Source organism: Helianthus annuus, chromosome 2, assembly GCF_002127325.2.
Source record: "Helianthus annuus cultivar XRQ/B chromosome 2, HanXRQr2.0-SUNRISE, whole genome shotgun sequence".
Classification (NCBI taxonomy): domain Eukaryota; kingdom Viridiplantae; phylum Streptophyta; class Magnoliopsida; order Asterales; family Asteraceae; genus Helianthus; species Helianthus annuus.
The window spans coordinates 119,133,694-119,141,160 of NC_035434.2; the positions used below are offsets into that span (position 1 = coordinate 119,133,694).

The following is a 7,467-nucleotide window of genomic DNA, read 5'->3' on the forward strand; positions in this document are numbered from 1 at the left end:
GATTTACCTACATGATTAGTAAAAGAGAATCCTTGAGAAAACGCGTCAAACGCGTTTAGAAACGTACGTATGCGAGTAGGTAAGTATGTATGTATGTATGTATGTATGTATGTATGTATGTATGTATGTATGTATGTATGTATGTATGTATGTATGTATGTATGTATGTATGTATGTATGTATGTATGTATGTATGTATGTATGTATGTATGTATGTATGTATGTATGTATGTATGTATGTATGTATGTATGTATGTATGTATGTATGTATGTATGTATGTATGTATGTATGTATGTATGTATGTATGTATGTATGTATGTATGTATGTATGTATGTATGTATGTATGTATGTATGTATGTATGTATGTATGTATGTATGTATGTATGTATGTATGTATGTATGTATGTATGTAGGTATGCACGTATGTAGGCACGCACGTATGTATGTAGGTACGCACGTATGTGAGTAGTTATGTGCGAACGTTTGCATATATATTTGAAGGTATGTATGGAAGTATATATGCATGTATTCAATGAAATTGAGCTTTGACGATAATAATAGCGTGCCTTGTGAACGAAGTGTAACGCAGGTACAACGAGGAAGTCTCACCACGGAATGTATAATCAGATAGAAAGCTGGAATATGACGAAATAATGAAATGAAAAGTCAGTAAGGAGGAATCTTATTTATGCTTATAATGTGTACTAACGTTATGAATGTATGTGGTGAGCGCAGGTTGATCGGGTCACGGAAAATCATCAAGGAATGGAGATCGAGGACCGAGTCACGTGAGGGATTGTACGGGATTGTATGAGAGAGTAATTCAATACACACAAGTTGTGTTTTATTATGTGAATGAGTTAAATTGATGTATTCATTGTAAATGTGTCGCCTCAAAATGAACCTCAAGTAAGTTAAGACGTTCATAATGAAAGAAATTTTATGGCATGTATTTTCCGCTGCGTCTTTTCAGTTAAAGCGTGTTTAGGGCGTAACAAAATCCCACCTCCGACACTTAGAAATGTTGTAAAAAAATCGTGGCGAAATTTATATTTTTGAAAACAAGTTAGAAATATATTTATAATACTTGTGATGAAAATATTTTCAAGTGTTAGGTTTTTGGAAAAATTTCGCCAGAGTTTCCCCTGTAACTGGAGGTGGCCACGCTTTCAAGCGTATCATTTTCTTTTAAAATTCAAATCAACAATGTTCCCAACATTAATCAACAATAAACAATATTCAAACCATCAAACTAGTCAAAATAGTTATAAATCACAAAAATACATGAACTTGTGGTTTGTCCAAAATATGTAGTAACTTTCATTACTTTTGGTGGATCTTTGTATAAATCAACTCGGTTTCTTAAAAGTCTCGTTTTTAAAGAAGTTACATCTTTACAGCTTCTTGTCAACATTTACAAAAATAGTTCTTTGTCAAAACTTTGTGTTATACAAGTGTCCATACACTTGTGTGTTTACAAAAATCACTCTTGTTCATGTGAAACCCGGTTTTAGAAAATATGATTTCTTTTGACGCTTGGTCCTTTAAAAATACCACTTGTAGATCCGTAGATCTACTAGTTTACAACTCTATTTCATAAGAAATATTGATTTTACACAAGTTCATGCTTAATGTGTAGTAGTGTTCATCATTTAACCCCTTTTACACTTAAACATACTCTAGGTCATGTTTCATGGACATGACTTAGCCGGGTTAGATGACGATCCGAGCTACTACAATCATAGATCAACACTAAATAATCAAAATAAAACAAGTCTTATGAGTTTTACACAACTCTCATGCTTTTATCCAACATATTTAACATCTTAGTAAACTTTTAGTATGCGATCTTGTAAGTTCATGAATTTTAACCGACAAAGTTCATTTTAACCACTTTAGAATAGATCAAGAAGGCGTTTAGAGTCACTTACTACTAGCTCGAGGCTAGGGAAGAAACTAGTCGGAATTCGGGTGGATAAAAGCAATGTAGCGAGGTTCTTCGCAATCCGAGTGCACCAAGCTTCTTTATACGCAATCCTTAACACTTGTAGATACTTGGAAAGGCAAGATCAAAGCTCGAAAATGGATGGGTGTGGGTGTGTGTGTTCGGCCGAGAGTTCAAAGAGAGGGAGAGAGTGGAGTGTTGTTGAGTTGTGGTGAAATGAATATGATGGATCAATGTTAATACTTATAGACAAACCTTATGTTAATTACCCAATGGTTCTCTTGTTAACTAGATATTAGACATTAGGATTATAATATTCAATCAAGGACAAGGGGGTGTCCCTTAGGGGACGAACTCGGTTAGGGGGGGGGGGTCTTATGGTTGGTTTCCAACTATATAGTTAGGACTTAGTTAGATGATTAGGAGGTTAATCCGGTTACTAGCATGTAGTAAGTTGTGACGGGTGTTAGGGTATTCGGGGACCCTAACTGGCTCAGAAAAAGAAAAACAGTGTAGATGGCAATATTTTTATGTTCCGCGTAAAGTCCGATTGTTCGGTTGGATAGTGATCCGTTAAAGTGCTTAACAAAGCTTTAAAGTGTCGTTATTACTATTTTTAGTGACACAACTTATTCCCGACACTTTGGAAAGTGTCTAATATTATTTTTCTCATGTTTTGGCACTTTATTAGTTAGCTAAATGCTGAATTTTTAATTAAAGTGCTGAATTTTGTACTTAGAGTACGTTTTAGGCACATCCGGTCACTGTAATTATCTCTTAGTGACGCAGTTCTACAACCCTCTTATCCCTACATTCTCTACTAGTGTAGCAAACTATCTCTGGCTCATACAGGCCTTAGAGGCAGTGCCTGCCTGGTGCTAGCTATGTCAGCACGTTTAATAGGTTATCCGTTTATTGTGCTACGGTGCTTTTGGTGCATCAAGGTTGTCACTAGAGTTTTGTATGTAAATAATAGAGTGACAGCAAATAAAGTATGATGCAAGTATGTACATGTATCAGTATTCAGGTAGCAGTTTATCCATAATTTCAAGCAAGCACAGTAATTAAGCAGTAATTAAATATTAATTTAGTCGTACGAATACCTGATTTGGTGAGGGTTGTCACAGTGTTTTGCAATGAATACAAGTCGGGTTATAATGGATGCTTACATGTTATCATATGTATACAAATGGGGCTACAACAAGATTAAGATATTAACTAAGCTCACCATTAAACTCATCGCCCCCGTCGACTGTTTTCACCCTTGTCACATGTTAAGCAATTACATGTTCCGAACAGACAAATTGTAACACATGTTAGATTAGTATATACACATCATGGTGTTTTGTAAACCACTAGCTTATACATGAATACATGTCAGGTTACAAAAAGATTATAACAAGGGCTTAACACATGTTATACATTCCAAAATGTGCAAAACAAATGACCCGTTTCATATTATATATTCCAAAATTACCGGTACATGTGTTACCATAAATGGCTCGTTTCGTATTACATGTTACATACTAACTTGTACATTTATTACTTGTACAAGTTTTACGCTCAGTATCCACATTATCAGATATTTTAAACATCAACAAAAATAAAATAGATATTATTTGTCTTTTTTAATTAACAAAAGGTTAACACACGTTATATATCATTCTAACAGGGGCTTAACACATGTTATACATGAACACATGTCAGGTTACATCATGGTGTTCTGTTACAGCATGAACCACCAACACATGTTATAAATGAACGAAGACTTCTTTCCCAAAGGATGTGACTTATTCAATGTCCCCGCATTAACGTCGCCTACATCCATCCAGCTTGTCAATTGAATATCTTTTATGGATCTGTTTCTGTAAATCAACACACGTTATATATCATTCTAACAGGTGCTTAACACATGTTATGGGTCTGTCTGTGTAAATCAAGCAACCCAACAAAAAAAACAATTATTGTTAAGATCAAAAGCCCCAAACAAGCAACCAAACCAACAAAAAAACCCGTTCAAAATCTCATCCTAAAGTTTTGGATTTATTTAAAATACATGAACATTAACCATTACTAGAACACACATTAACTTCGCCTACATCCATCCAGCTTGTCAATTGAATATCTTTATGGGTTTGTTTCTGTAAATCAACACACGTTATATAACATTCTAACAGGGGGCTTAACACATGTTATGGGCCTGAGTCTGTGAATCAAGCAACCCAACAAAAAAACACTTACTGTTCAGATAAAAAACCCAAACAAGCAACCTAAACCAACAAAAAAACAGCTACTGTTAAGATCAAAAGCCCCTAACAAGTAACCAAACCAACAAAAAAACCCGTTCAAAATCTCATTCTAAAGTTTTTGATTTATTTAAAATACATGAACATTAACGATTACTAAAACACTTTCAGCACACAAAAACATATTAACAACCATTTCAACAAAAAATCAAGTGTGAAATGATATTTCAAGAACACTTACCAGATCTATAACCGTCCGATGAACACGAAGAAGATCTTCAAACCTTCTTCTTACACACACACTCGTGCTTGTGTCTTTGTGATAAAGATTGTTGTTTCTCTATCTAAAACATCAACTTTCTCTCTCTAAAAACATTCATCTTGTCATCGTTCTCTCTCTAAAACAACATACTTCAAACTTCTTCTCTCTCACACCCACTTGTATGTGTGTTCTTGGTGTTATAGATGAACATGATGAAGATTGTTGTTTCTCTCTCTAAAACAAAAAATTCATCTCTCTAAAAACTTTTGTCCTGCCATCATTCTCTCTCTAAAAGATCTGGGATTAGTGTTTGTTGGAATCTTGAAGGTAGATATTTGAATTCTGAAATGAGATCATCTTCTTCTTGTTATTCTTCACATTTGTGGGGTGGGGGAGGAAAGAATAAGAGGTAAGAGAAAGAGAAAGAGTTGGTGATTTGATGGTACTGCATAGGGAAGTGGAGTGAGTCATTTTCAATGGTCAAAAAGCCCCTTTTTCGCTACCCAAATTGCCCTTGCAGTGGTACTAGTTTTTGTATAAGAATTATTTTAAATCTAATAATTACCCAAAAAAAAGTAGAGCCATTGATCAAACACAATCAATGGATGAGGTTGGGTTTCCAAGGTTTTATCAAAAAGATGGGGTTTTCCATATAACCCAACCCTTAAAGAGTAAATTATAAGTTTTGTCTTTTATGTTTACATCAAACTAGGTTAGAACCCCGTGTATTACACGGGTTGAATAAATGTAATTTTATATATTGAACAATAAAAAGTTATATTTTTATGAACCTTGTATATGTACGGGTTAAATAAATGTAATTTTATATATCAAATAATACAAAAAATATATCTTTAAAAACCATGTGTATTACACATATTAAATAAATCTAATTTTGTATACTAAATACTAAAAATGTCGTATCGTTAAAAAAACCCGTGTATAATCGGGTTGAATAAATCTACCAAATAATAAAAAATTACAACCTTAAAAACACCGTATGTTACACGTGTTGAATAGATCTAAAAAGAGTTATATCTTTAAAAACCATGTGTATTACACATATTAAATAAATGTAATTTTGTATATTAAATGCTAAAAATGTTGTATCTTTAGAAAACCCGTGTATAGTTGGGTTGAAAAATATACCAAATAATAAAAACATTATATCCTTAAAAACCCCGTGTATTACACGTGTTGAATAAATCTAATTTTACATAGCAAATGATAAAAAGTTATATCTTTAAATACTTCGTGTATTACACGGGTTATATAAATGTAATTTTGTATAGTAAATAATAAAAAAGTTATATTTTTTAAAACCCCGCATTTTACATGTGTGGATTAAATATAATTTTGTATACAATTTACTAAAAAGTTATATTTTTAATAAATTAGGATAACATTTAATATTAATTTATTATTTATATATTTAATATAAGATAAGTAGGAAAGAGAGGTATTTGTTTTAAAAATATATTAAATTAAAATTTAGATTTGAGGTTTTAAAGTATGATAAGATTTAATATTAATTTATTATTTATTTAGTTAATATAAAATAAATATAGATTTGAGGATACCTTCAATGAATGATACGTGTCCAAAACTTGGTTTTCTTTTATTATAGTAGATAGATTTCTGTCTTTTTTTGGCCAAAAGTTTACAGGTAGTGTTTTTAATCTTTCAAAATCTTGCACGTTTTGTCCTTTAAGCCAAACCTGGTTAGAAATCCCAGTTAATAACTGTCACGTGCAATGCACATGAGGGTAAAATGGCAATTTCCCACTCAACCCTTTCAAACTCAACACTCACTCCATCATCTTCCCCAAATTAAAATGATTATGAGCCCTAATACCTAATTAAAATTACCTCTTGAACATTAATCCTCTTGAAGGTGCTCCACCTATCACTGAACCGCTGCCACCCTCATCTACCGTCTCACACACCACCACGGATGAATCGATTGTAGGACACCAACCCCCTTAATCATCTTCATCAATGTTAAATATATCAATTTTACTAAAAACACATTCAGAACATACAATATATCAATCTTAATGAAAACACATCAAAAATAGGTGGTGTGCATAGTTCAACAGAGTAAACAAAACAATTACCGTCTGGATGAATCGATTGCAAGACACCAGTAGTAAATGGCTATAAAAATATCATCCATCAAACCCCCCATCGAACCTCCTGAAACCACCTAAAAACCATTGAGCAAGTGAAGTCCGGTGGGGGTATGTTTTTTTCTGAGATCTGAAGATCATATCTTAACAGATCTAAAGCATGACCGTTGGATGAGTGAAGTCCCGCGAGGTTACCGTCATCGGCGAGCACCATCACCGTCGAGCACCTGCCAACCAACCAATTCTAGTCAAACACTTTGAAAGTCCCAATGCTAAGGTACACGTCTTATTTACTTATTTTTCTTTTCTTTCCTGAAGTAGTTCGATGTGACTTAGCAACACGGTTTGTATGTTTGTTGTTCTTCTTTTGGCTAGGCTATGTTGTTTCTAGATTTCAGTCACGATAATATTGATGGTTTCAAGTCGAAATACACGGAAGTTGCTGGCTTATACAAAGGAAAGGATTAAACTTTCTTCTGGGTGATCTTAAAGCTAGTCAAGCTGCCTTGCAGGTAAAATCATCTTTCTTCATTTTCTATTTTTCTTTCATCTTTGATTCCATCTTGAATTTTCTGTTAATCTGGATGTGCAGTATTTTGGACTTAAAGAGGACCAATCACATGTTCTTATTGTACAAAACACTAATGGTCTCAAGTTCATCAACTCAAACGGTGAAGTCGATCAAATCGCTCCTTGGTTGAAGGGGAAGCGGCCATTGGTGGTTAAACCCTAGAAAATTGGGGAAGATGATGGAGTGAGTGTTGAGTTAGAAAGGGTTGAGAGGGAAATTACCATTTTACCCTCATGTGCATTGTAAATGACAGTTTTTAACTGAGATTTCTAACCAGGTTTGGCTTAAAGGATAAAACATGCAGGATTTTGA

At 33.6% G+C, this 7,467-nt stretch overlaps 1 long non-coding RNA gene across 1 annotated transcript; it reads left to right on the plus strand.

Moving 5' to 3' along the window:
• Positions 1-6,946: 6,946 nt before the first annotated feature.
• On the plus strand, positions 6,947-7,255 carry LOC118487131. The gene is made up of 2 exons (XR_004880399.1): positions 6,947-7,096; positions 7,177-7,255. It is a non-coding gene; the product is annotated as an uncharacterized LOC118487131 (long non-coding RNA).
• Positions 7,256-7,467: the final 212 nt, after the last annotated feature.